Source organism: Pyrgilauda ruficollis, unplaced genomic scaffold (genome assembly GCF_017590135.1).
Source record: "Pyrgilauda ruficollis isolate IOZ18807 unplaced genomic scaffold, ASM1759013v1 scaffold15, whole genome shotgun sequence".
NCBI lineage: Eukaryota > Metazoa > Chordata > Aves > Passeriformes > Passeridae > Pyrgilauda > Pyrgilauda ruficollis.
This window is the reverse complement of record NW_024513654.1, coordinates 15,001,117-15,014,284: the sequence shown is the minus strand read 5'-3', so window position 1 is coordinate 15,014,284 and position 13,168 is coordinate 15,001,117. Positions and strand designations below refer to the sequence as shown.

Here is a 13,168-nt window from a genome sequence, read left to right as displayed (position 1 = left end):
CTTGTTCTAAAGTTCTGCATGACTTCTCAACCCATGAAAAGCTGGTGATGAAAAAGAAGTAGAATTTGTTGTGTGCTGCCTTGGCACATAAAGTGCCCATTCTAGTGCTGAACTAGCTAATGCAGGTACTGGAAAGAGTTTCCCCAAATGATTTCAATAGTTTGTGTAGTTCAATAGTTTCATCTCAATGTGAACAAGGAGTTCATGCAGTACTTTAGATGTTCAAGCTAGTGCACAGATTGCAGGCAAACCTCTCAAGTCAGAGTTTTAAGTTAGTCTAAATAAAACATTTTTTTTTATCAATGGGTTTTTCTTTAGTGCAAAATTTCCAGTACAGTCTCTGGATTGTACTGAGACCAAGGGTGGGATTGTGTGTTTTCGGTCCACAAGCCTAATGCTAAAATGCCCCTTTTCAGCATGGATTTCAGCAGAGGATAGGTCAGGCTGAAAACATGTCCATTTAGTAGATGCAATTCTAACCCTCCATCTGTTTTTGTGTTGGGAAGAGCAAATTAACTTGTGTATTTCCTGACACTTCTAGGTGTATCTATGGTGGATGTGAAATCTCTGAAAGAGATACTTTCCAGTGGACACAGTGATACTGAATTCTCTGTGGTATGACTGATGTTTGCCCAGATCTGTTTTTTCTGAATAATGTCCCAGCCATCAGTCCCAAACCAAACTATTTTGCCTTTTCTCTCACCATCTCATCAGCATGATAGGTGGGTTTGTATCAGGCATACAAGTGGAGACACTAATAAGTGTATGAGAGAAGATCAAGTGGAGGACATACACGTTCTCAGAGAAAGCATATTTCCTCAGTCTGTATTTCAATCCCAGCTAATCTCTGCATTTCTTTGACATATTTGGTGTGAAAATATGCCATTTCAGACAGTAGAGAAGACCCTACGTTTAATACTTAGCCTGTAATTAAACTGTAACAAAAAGCAGCTGCATATCTACATGTAGTGGGTATGATAATTAGCAGATGATCCAGCAGATCTAGAAATCACCAAATTCCTGAGGAAATTTAAAACTGCATTGAACTGTGTGATTGCTATAGCAGCCCATCTGGGCTCCTTTGGCTTCATCAGCTGTGGTGGTGACTCACTCAATTGCCTCTGCATATCAATGACCAGCAGCAGCAGTAGGGCCATTTCCTCACCTCCTCTTGCACTTTGTGAGTAAGACAGAGGAGGCAGCTATGCTTTTTGTTGCAAGGATTTGATTCTTGTTCACTCCCTTTTCTTTGCAAAATAGAGTATTTCAACCTTTACTTGTTCGTATAAAGATCGCCAGGGTATAATGGCTTGGTGATTTCAGAGAAATACCTTGTATAACTTTCAGTCCTTCCAAGATGCTGTTTGCTGCAATGTGCTGCCTAAGCACAGCTGCCTTTCCACGCAGGCAAGCGCTGTGTGTATGGTCAGACCAGGCACTTTTTAAACTTGCAATGGAGCTTGGTAGAGAAGGAAGCAATGGATCTAAATGATTCCTTTATTGGGGAATATTTTATTGAGAGAGTTTTAACCTATTTCTCCTCCCCGGGACAATCTTCAATGAGGGGATCAAGCTATGTTTCTCACTGAATTTTGAGATGATTGATATCTGTGGGTCCAGCTGAAAGCTTTTTTTTCTATCCTTCTTCTTAAGTAAAATGCATGATTAATTGGAACTAAGAGCTGCTGCTGCTCTTTAGCAGCAGAATTGTGGTCCTAGGAAAGAGTACAAAAATATCTTGCAAACCTCAACACTTTTGAAATTACATGGTAACTTCTGTAGGAAGATGACTAATGCTTGCAGGTTTTAATTAACCATTGCTTCTGTTGTTGCTTATGATACACATTGTTAGTGATTCATATTGGCATGAATGGAATAAGTTGCAAATGAGTATGTGTGATAAAGAAGAAGTTAAAGTAGTTTCTTTCCTGGAGGAATTTGAGTTACCAAATATACAATGAGGAAATAAAGGGACAGATTGTTCTTAAGGGTTTTTTTTTTTTTTTTTGGTTGGTTTTTTTGTTTGGTTGGGTTTTTTTGTGTGTTTGGTTTATTGTTTGGTATGTTTGTTTTGACTTTTATGTCTACAGTTTTATATTAGTGCACAATTTAGAAAGCATATAAAAAAATCTGTACTCTTCTAGCCTGCTGTTGATTTCCTCATTTCTATTGGCTGCTTCATTCACCCAATATCAACTTTCTTACTAACTCACTCAATTCATAGCTCAGAGTCACCAAAATTCTTAGCTTGCAGATCAAGCCAACCAGCTTTGTTCTGCAGATAGCATCCTAGAGCAAGAAAAATGCTGTAGTAGTGCAAGTGTCTGAGGTGTGTCTTTGCTCCTTTACTTGCAGAAGTATGTCTTGGCCCTGAGCCCATCCTGCTGTAGCTGCCTGCTCCTATGGGTGCTGGCAAAGGAGATGCCTTGCAGCAAAAGCAGAGAGCAGGTATGATCTGTACAGTCTGCAGCTGTGGGTGCACAAATGGGTTTTATGAATTTTCAGCTGGAGAACTTTAGACTGACTCATGCCCATGGACTGTGCAGGGCACACAGAGCAGTTTGGCACGTGTGAGGTGCTCTGCTTCTGTGCAGGGAGCAATGTGGATGTGGGTGCTCACTTGCCGTGGCTGGGTGGGATTTAGGGCATTTTGCAGTCCTGGGGATGCCTGGTAGGTGGATAAGGGATGGTGAGTGCGTGGTAGGAAGGCAAAGGGAATGGGGCAGAATGTTGCAGCACAATATGTAGCATATACAACACCCTCGTCTGCCCCAGACAGGGCACTTCTCTAAGTCATGAACATTGCTGTCAGCAGCTGTGGGACTGGATGTGTTTTGGATTCTATGTTTGCCTTGGAGATTTTTTGCCATGCTTTTACATTGCTGAGATTGTGCAAAGAGATGGTTTCAATGGAGTTGCTGCCTAAAAAAGGTTTTCAGATGTCTTTGGAAAAGGTTGTTGATAGGGTTGATTGCATGATACGGTGTTTTCAACTCTGTTTTGAAGTTCATTGAAGTACATCTTTCCCCTTCCTTGCTTTCCATCCCTTTCTGTTAGGCAAGCACTTGTATGAGATGGTTATGGCTGCAGGTGCAAAGAATACCTTGAGCAATCCAGGAGAGCTGTGAGGGATCAGTAGGAGCTTGAAAATGTCAGATTTTGATGTGAATGAGGGTGCGGGTTTCTTTTGACATTATGATAAACAAACATAGTGTGTTGCTAGCCAAAGTGTCAATATCTGGGCAGTACAGCTTAATGTAAGGTGACAGTCTTGTCATTATTTTATAAAAATTCAGAGCTACATTCTGTAACTTTGCGAGTTCTGAGCATGGACAGCTTTGGAGATGTTTGTTGCTTTTTGTGGTGTGTACATATATTTGAATATAATAATGTATAATGAATTTTACTTCCAATTTTCATCAATGATTTTCTTTGGGGAAGAAAGTAAAGACAGATTTACTTGACAAAAAGCAATTCCATTTTTTGATGAAGTAAATGCATAATATAGAAGTTCTGTATTTAGTATGACGAAGTTGATGTCAAGACTAGCTAATGAAAACTGTTCTTAGGAAAAACACCTGTAAAGAGCCCTTGTGGGAGATTAGGAGGAGTGTACAGCTACATTTTTGTCTCTTGAGAGACAGAGATTTGAAGTATAATAAAATCTATCTGCATTTAGGCAGTCAATATAAGTAAAAATCTGAAAAATCATAAAATTTAATAAGCCATATCAATGATATATCTTACTAACTGGCATGGCAGCCTATCTGTAATTTGGCATTTCTTAGTAAAAAAATGTAATGGTATTTCTTAGTAGAAGTGTCCTTATGGAATATAAAAATATCTCTGGGGAACAAAAGTAAAATTTCAGTGCTGGCCTCTAGAGACACAACCTGAGATATAGACTTTTGTCAGTGATATCTGGCAAAACCTGCCGGTGTCTCAGACTGAGTAAATAATGAAATAAATGCATAATGGATTTTTTTTTCTTTAATAAGGGAGAACTATTCCCCAAGGGGCTGGGAAGAAGTGGAGAGAAGGTAAATAAAATGTGAGATATTTCAAATTAAAGGTCAGTTCAGAAAGAGTGACGTAGTAGAGAGCTGTTTCTATTGTGAATGGAGAATTATAATTTTTAAGGGAATTGGCCATTTTTGAGTGTGTAAAACTGACATCTAGTGGTAGCAATAGCACTTTGTGTGCAAAGCGGCTTTACAGTGAGACCAGTTTGCAGCGCAGATTAACAGATTGTAACTATATTACATTCTAAAATTGCAGTTCTCTGTACTTCAGCTGAATGTTACAGAGCATTTCAAACTAAATCTCGCGTCTTTTAGTAATATCTCACTTGTATAATGCCAGGTTGTGGGTCATCTTTCTGTATGCATGGCCTCGTGCTAGAGAACTGATGAACAGTTTCATTAGAGGAGAAAAGGTTGAAAAGGACATGAGGGCTAAAAAAATGGTGAGGGTAAGAGTTACAGAACTTCAGGGTCAATTGGGAAACTGTTTGGCAGATGCCAATCTTAGACCTCTTGTGAATGAGCAGGAGAAGTCTGGCCTCAGAGCTGTGATGTGTTTCTCAGGTGTGGCATTACTCATGAGTATAAGCTCCTCTGGGAGAGGAAGCAGGACTTTATGGCCAAAACTGAGATCTCACCTGAACTCAGGCAAGATATGTGGGCTCTGAATTGTTAAAGCATATAAACATATGCCTAAATAATTCCCATCTTCATTTGTTGGATCATGGCTAATATATTAATTTCTAATTGACATTTTTGTTCAAAAGGCATTTTAAAAATATTTATCTTTTGTCTAGCTTATATTTTTAGTGTCTTTGAAGAAAAAAATCCCTTGCTAAAACTCTGCATGCCAGTCCCACTGAGACTTTAATTTATCTTGGCCTCCAGTGCCATTATATACATAATGTATAAATTACTAATAATAAGCAAAGATATGCAAAAATGAAGTATCAATTATTTTAAAAAATATTTTTTAAAACATGGCTTAGGGGCACCATACTGTCAGTCAAATGGTGCAATTTAAAATTAACACAGCTTTGAATTATGCTTTTCTATTTTTCTATCTTCCAGCTTATAAAGTGAAAGAGATCAGCATTAGAAGACTGGGTGAAGACAAAGACAAATCTGAAGGAAGAAGGAAAAGAAGTGTGCTTCCGTGAAGGTGTAATTAGTAGTGGGAGGAAAAAAACCCATAAATTAGTTTTTCTGGGTTAGCAGTTTGTGGTAAGAATTGTCAAACTATATTGATTTATTTCTGGTTGTAAGTGTTTATTTTACAGTTTTCTCATTTCATAATAACTGTTGCAAATATTTCAGAGATAAAAAATGTTGGTAGCATAATTCTAATTCAATGTGTGTTTGTGCAGTTGTGCAGTTTCAAGGCTGGGGTGAATCATATGCTGCCTCTACGTTCCATTTCTGTTACTTTCAAAACATGGTGAATCATATTTGTTGAACACAAATGTTGACATTCTGCAATGAGACTTGAGTCACAGTTATAGAAGTGGTGTAAGAAACAGCAGCTGTCATTTCAGATAGGCGAGCCTGCTGCTTTAGTGGGAAAGCAGAGTTAAGCAGCAATCCTGTTTGCTGCAGAGCTCCTCTCTAAGGATGAGATTGGTTGTTAACACTTGTGCCAGCCAGAGCTGGGAGATGCAATCTTGTCTGTCCTGAACCTGGTAATCCACTGCAGCTGCTTAAGAGCTCTAATAAGCTTTTGACCTTTTGGGTCTGAGTGGGAGCTGTTGCAGTGACATGAGGATAACTGCTATGTGCAAAGTCACTCTGACTTTGTCTGCACTCCCTGGGGCTGCTTCTTACCTCTTGGACACTGATGCCTTTCCTAAGTTGTGGAAGCATGCTAGTAGCATCAGAATTGTTAATATACGTGAGATCCCTAAGATTTCAGAGCTTATATAAAACCTTGCATAGTACAAATGGAGTTGCGTTGCTGGCAGTGGTGGTAGCAAGGGAATATATTCAGGATGTGCTTGTTGTAAATAGGATTGCTGAAGTTGGGTTTCTTGGTCTGCTGTGGATTTGTCATCCCTCATGGAATGCTGCTGTTATTTTGTCCTCAGGCATGCTTTTAGTTAAAAAACTGCCAATCTAATATTGTGTTACTAAGAGCTGTGTTCAACATGTAATGGGAGTTTGAGATCTAGATGTTTCCCTTACTGGAAGGAACAGTAGAGTGCTCTACATTCTTTAGGGAAGCTGGAATTACTTTATTAGATTGATGGAGAACTGTCTGTAGTATTGCTGCTCTAACACTTCAAATTAAAACCAAGGGAAGTTATTTGGTGAAGTGTAATATGCATTGAGCTGTATGGCTCTTAGGATTCTGTACATTTTTGTAGCTGTTGAGATGATAGAAACCTGTTTTTTCCTTGACTGAAAGATGTTTTCTTTCAATAAAGAAAACCCTCAGTGAGCCCGTGTGGTTTGCATTGTTCTGATACTATTGTTCTGGTACTATTGCAATAGTACCATCTTGCATTAAGAGCTCAGTGAAACCTTAAACTAGTTGACCCTTTATTCTTATATGTGCTATGAGTGGCTTCACCTATGATTTATTTGTTTATGACCTGGTGTTTCTAACCTATTGTATACCCTAGAAGCTGTTTGCTCAGACTTGACTGTCCAAGACTTTTTGAACCTGTTTTACACAATCTCATGTGTGCAATGAGTGTCTTCTTCTTGAAAGTTGGCTGCAGAAATAGCCTTGTTCTAAGACAGACAGTAAGGTTTGATTTGCAATATAAATCTGTTTATATGGTGCATACAATGGGAAAAGTCATGTTATCTTTCCTAGATGATGTCCCCATTAGTCTTAGGCTGACCTGATGGAGAGATGAGAGGTTTCCAAGGTTCTTTCAAAAATTATACTATCTTTCTCACTGACAGTGTGATGTTCTGTGGGTCAAGCTCTATCTGTATTTGCATGTCCTTATTGAAAGGACATTTACTGGAACACCGAAAATAAAATTACTTCCCAAATCTTTGCAGTAATGCAGCAATATATGCTTAAGCAAATCAAGTTTTAGAGTTTGAAAGAGGAAGTTAGCACATATAGAAATAACTGTGACCACCAGAAATTTAGCCTCAGCAAAAAAGCAGCAGAGCCTCTGCTGATGTAGGCTGCAAGATTAGGAAGTCTAATTTCTTTTTATGAGAAAAGAGTATTCAAAAGGGCCAGCTGAAATTCTTCTAGTAGAACCATTTATCTCTAAAAATGCTTCATCAATTAAAACAATTTTCAGGGTTTCTTTTACTTCATTGATGATTAAGACTCTAGAAATTGGTAAAGTTGAATAAATTAATTTTCATGTTTTTTAATATAAGGTAAAAGACCCAAATGAGACATGTGAGTATTACTGCCTTAGTGGTTCCAAAGCACTTTACTTTTATGGGAAGTTTGCAAGTATTACTTCTGAATCAGAGCAAAAGGAAATATGGAAGTGTCAAAAGTTACATTTTTATGCACATCTAAGAATTAAGGCCTGGAAAATATTTCTAGTCTGTAGTCAAAATCTACAGTCATCTGAGAACAGGACATGCTGCAGGAATGTCCTCAGTACGGGGAGTCCTGTAGGAAGCAGACCTGGTGCTTTAAGAACTGACTTTTCCTCAGGACTCAGCCCAAGGTGAGTGCAGTAAGCTGTTGACCCAGTTTAATGGTGACATACAGCAGAATTGACACTGTCAGCTTCTGTTAGTAACCTTGCCTTTGTCAGAGCTGAACCAGGTCTGAGACCAGCTGCTGCTTCCAGCTACCTGAGTGCTGTTTCAGTAACTGCATGCAGGTGATTTCAGTCAAGTGGTGCCCTTCTGTGTCTGGCTTATGATGTGGAAACAGACTGTCCCTTGGCTGTGTGCAACTGTTATGCACAGTTTCTTTCTAGTTCATCTTTCCTATTGAAACAATCTGGTTTTGCTATTTGGTGTTTCCTTAAGTGAGCAGACATCTCTGCAGGTACGAAAAGGTCCCTTCCATTCATCTAATTTGCTTACTAAGGGAATGGAAGGAGGCAAGAGCTAAAATGGTTGTGGTGGTGGTGTTTTCAGTATTTGAATATTGAGTTAGTAGGAAAAGTAATACCAGTAAACAAAGGCTGAGTCGGTGCAAGATGCTCTGACATACAAAACTCAGTTTTCTGGGTGCTGACTGTTTCCATCCTGCTCTCATGAGAGACACTGAAAATGACAATGGGAAATAGCCTATCAGGAATAAATTCTCAGGTCACTGGTAGCTGAGACTGTCAAGGACTCTACTTTCTTAGGGAAAGTTAAGTCATAATCTTAGTTAACTGCTGCTGTGCAAGCCAAGTAACTAAATACAGTGCTCCCCAGGTGTGTCAGGCTGTGGGAGCAGTGGGATCAATCTTGGAGGATCCCAGGAAGTGGATGACATTGGACCTTTAGCTCTCCCCTGCTGGCCAGGGGTCTGGGAACTGTGCAGATCTGTTTCCTGCTGACACTGCCTGCAGAATCAGCTGCCTTCTGCTTTCCTGCATCTAGACAAAAACAATTACAACAAGAAGTGCTAGGAAACAGCTGAGGCCAAAAAAGCTGTAGAGAAGGAGTATGAGAATCATTTGACCTCTCTGAGCAAATACTATGGCAGAAGCTGTCAGCAACAGTTAAGCTGTAACAGCAGTCTTAAAAGCAAAACCTCTATATTCTTGAAAGATTAAGAAAGAACATCTGCATAATTATAAGCACATTACATTTCATCAAGGGAACTAGAAGTAGCAAATCTTAATTATAAGAAAAAATACTCTTACTGAATCAGGAATCCAAATGTGGCTTAGTACATGCCTGTCTACCCTAAACACTTTGATGGCTGGCTGCCTTCTCTTTGGAAATAAACCACCTCATAAGCTTCTTGAGCATCTACATTGAAGAAACAATTTCAAATGCCCACACAGAAATGTGCTGAGCTATTTGACTTGGAAAGTATTCCCTGGATTGTGGAATAGATTTGCTGTACCTCCTTTGATACTGGTTTAGGTTTTTGAGGTAGTGCTTGAGTTCCACTGTTTAGATTTTAATAATTGCAATGGTTATAGCTGTCCTGTATGTACTTTTTAATACACATAATCATGAGTATATAATGTATTTATATCTGTAAGCATCTTGAAAATGAGAACCTGATTTGCTTGATTCACATTACCTCAGCCACAGCAAGCAACATTATTAATAGTGAGTAATCACTGTGTCCAACAGCAAGATCATGACTGTGGCATTTCAATGGCTGAAATAACTTTGTGAAACGGTAGACCTTAAGGTGCTGGCTGGCAGTCATTGCAAGCAGGACAAAACACCACAAAAAGTGATAATTTAGGCAGGCAGCAGAGGTATCAAGACTGAGCACAATTAAGACCTTTTACTGTGAAGCACTCATGCCAGGTCTAAGTTGCTGCATGAACTCAGCCTTCACAACTGTTATGTGTGAAAAAGACTCTGCCAACCATGCATGCAACATGTGGCCCTGGCTCAAACAGGAGAAACTATTTCTGCCCCTGGAGAAAAACAACTACACATGCTTGTGCCTGTAAATATCTTCATTCAAAGTATGAACAAAATCTGTGTTGGGTCACAGCAGAGAGTCTGGGTGAGGTGAGGTACAGCACAGAGTAGTCACCTCTCTCCTGGTCTGATAGAGAACAGGCTGCTGCTTAATGGTTTATGGCCAGGACAGCTCCAGATTTTGAGATCCACATCTTGAAGGGGCAAAGCCAAAGGCTAGTACACTATTATTCAGTGTGTACCAGTGACACAAAGAGCTTTGTAAACTTTCTCTACAAGCACTCATCTATGAAGTGTTTAAGGGTATTTGATTTAAACATCTGCTTTATTTTTTTCAGTTTGGAAATTTGAAGCCTTTAGATAGAGCATTCTCTCCCTCATACCCCAATATCCTTTCTGGATATGTCTTTCTGGGATACCAATAAATTTGTTAGTGTGTTTAAATGGTTTAATTAAAGCATTTTCTGGTTTAATTCAAGAAACAATATCTTTTGTCAGTGCAACCTGTCTGGTGCTAATGATATTTCTGGATGATAGATGTTGTGGGGGTAGCTATCAAGGTAGGGAGTAACTTAATTTGAGAGGTTTGATTTCCTTTTACTTTAGCTGTCAAGACCTGAACAGTTACTGTCAGTTAGAAAGAAACAAAGGAAAAGGTGCTTTGAAAGTTTTTCACCTCCTTTGTTTTTGCATGGAAATTTAACAGTACAATGACTTGTTTGTCAGGTGACTTATATCTATCTGATAGATGTTAGACTGTTAGATTATTTCAATAGGAAAAAGGAGATCTAGTTTTGGATACAGGACTCAACATATTAGGTGAAACTTTTGGTGTTCCTGTGTTTATATTGCTCTACAGACTGTGAGGCACACATGCCAGGTGTGTAAGTGATTTGTGTTTTTTATATTTCTGTATTGCTGCTTGGTCTTTACACCCACAAACATTTATTTATTTGAATTTCATGCTGGATCTGCATATTTAATCAAGGTCCTGGTGTACCCAGCATGTGCATCTTTCCCTTCCCTTTCAGCATGATGAATCTTCATAAATGTAAATATCAATCTTTTTCTCTTTGACACTTCACAGTAGCCAGTGAAGTCTGTCTACATCTAAAGTTCTCAAACCTTCAAAGTATTCAGATTTTATAGTCTTGCTCCTAGCAGATTCAGCATTGATTTTATAGCATTAGATACTGTTCAGGAATGCATGTGGAACAGACTTCCTTTTGGCCCATTCTTGAAGTGACCCATGTTAATTGACAGCAAGGCAATTAGTGTAGGTTATTAAAATGATGCCAAGTGTCATTGAAGTGACTCTTCCACTATATATAAATATACATGAATTTCCTTTAGAAAAAACTTTTTCTACCAATTTTTGAAATTTAAATTACAGTAGTTAGCAAGCATGGCTCTTGAAGTGAAATAAATACCAGAATATATTTAAATTGTCTAAAAATAAATATTTTTGCTTCAAAGCTTTATGAGTCAATGACCCAACATGTTGTTGACAGCCAAGATTAAATGCTTACAAGAAACTCCAAATTTCCACTGACATACAGACACTCTTTCCTTTCCTGGCAGTTCATAAAACAGCACTTGAGTTTCAGGATGCTACCATTGCACCATTTTGGAGCAGTATGACTTTAAATCTATTAAGAAGTTTGTGCAGAGTTCAGAGTGTGGGGAGAAAGGAAAAGCAGCATGTTTTCTTTGAGAAAGGTTGCACTTTGAAAGCTACTGGAAATTTTGGAATGTTAAAAGACAAACCAGCTGAGATATATTAACAGGCAAAGAGCAAGAGAAGAGGTCAAAACTGTGCATGCAAATGTCCTTTCACATCCTAGAAATTTCTGAAGATTCAAATGGCTTCCAAAATAAGCTCATTCCAGGAAAACAATACACATATTTTTGAACAGTTCTAATATTAGCCTGTCCTTATAATGGTATCTGGAAACCAGTGATATTTACGCTGGGATAAGTGTGACCAACATGTTAACTTCAAATTACTCTCCTAACCTCAGTTTCCTTGTGTATGGGAGTAGTTTCTTTTTAGGAAAAAGTCACTCTTGGTTAATTTTGTCTCTCCCTTTCTCACTCTCAAACCATTGACTAATACTGAAATTTAGCTTAGAGTGAATATTACAATTTTTTACATTTAAATGCTTTAATCAAGGTTTTAAAGAATTTTATTGTGCAGAGTGACTATCGTGTAGTGTTGTTTACATGCAGAAGCAAACTAGCAATTGTATGAACACTGAACACCCATATAAAAAAACATATGCTGCTCTCTAAATGATTTGATGATTTGTGAAAGTCAAGAGGCAATAATGGATGATCATATTACATAACAGCCAGCCATCCTTACAATTGGGCATATACACTTGTAAAACAGGAAAAGAACAAGAAGAAAGAACATTTGAATTTTGATATGCCAATTATCAATTGCTGGCAAATTGTTTGACTTATTAGAAGTTAATCCCCCACTGTGTTAAAAGGTTTGTAATGAGTTCAATATCAATGTGAATCCAGTTTTTTTAATTGACCACAAGCAAAATAAAAACTTTTTTGGTTAAAACTGGGCAATTTTGATTACTAAGTTTCTTCATAGTTCCAAAAATACTCCAAGTACTGTTTTTTCACATGCCTTTCCACATTCATTCTGGTGATTAAAGGTAATAGCCATGACCATATTACTTCAATTATAAGTTCCAACTACTTGTAGCAGTTTCTGGTGCAATAAAAGTAAAAAATGAGAAAAATTAAATTCCCTAATAATGTAAGATGGTGATGAAATGGATGGGTGTTACTGCTAAATTTGTATTTTACAGTCACTTATTTTTCTTGGAGACGAGGGAAGCAGAGATTTTCAACTTCAGACGTGCGGACTTAGAAAACAAAATCAATTAAGAAACTTGTCCATATAAATTAAAGAAATAACCCATAATGGTGTGTACCTCCTACATAAACCTAAACAGAAATATTGTATTTTTAGTCCAGAAAAATAAAACATTGAGTAACAAAAATATATTTTATTTACTTAGTGCTTTCTAATGCTTTTTACATGTAACTGTAATTACCCTGCCAAACAGTATATCTGCATAGTATGACCAGATGTCTTCTAGAACACTTAAATAAGGAAAAACAAAATATATTTTTCCTTCTTTTGCATTATCTGCCAAGTGACCCTGGCATTTCCCACTGTAATATGTTTATGACTACAGCTTCCCATGTGTGAGAGAGGGAATCTGCAGCTCATTCAGACGTGTGTGAGGTGCACACGATCAGGAGCTGGATGTTGGAAGAGTTGTTGACCCGATAGCCAGGCTTTTGCAGAGTGTCAGTGAATCTGGGTACTGTTTAACGTGACAAAAGTGGCTCTATTTGGCTTTAGCTCATTAAAATTCACAATCTACTTCAAGCTGAAGCTCAACAAAGGCAAAATCAAATCCAAGAAACTCTTGATGTTGCAAGCCTACTTCATGTTATGTTGTGGAAATTCAGCTATTGTCTGGCAATATGAAGCGATACCAGTTTTATCTGTGCTGACCAAATGGATATTTATCACAGTTGGAACTTGGTGGTTTGTGTTGTGATGAAAAACATAGCACAACATA

General features: G+C 38.1%; 1 protein-coding gene across 1 annotated transcript in view; it reads right to left on the bottom strand.

Moving 5' to 3' along the window:
* The window catches only part of BLNK (B cell linker), an 87,437-nt gene that overhangs the window by 62,285 nt on the left and 11,984 nt on the right, over positions 1 to 13,168 (bottom strand). The gene's annotated exons all lie outside the window — the stretch shown is intronic.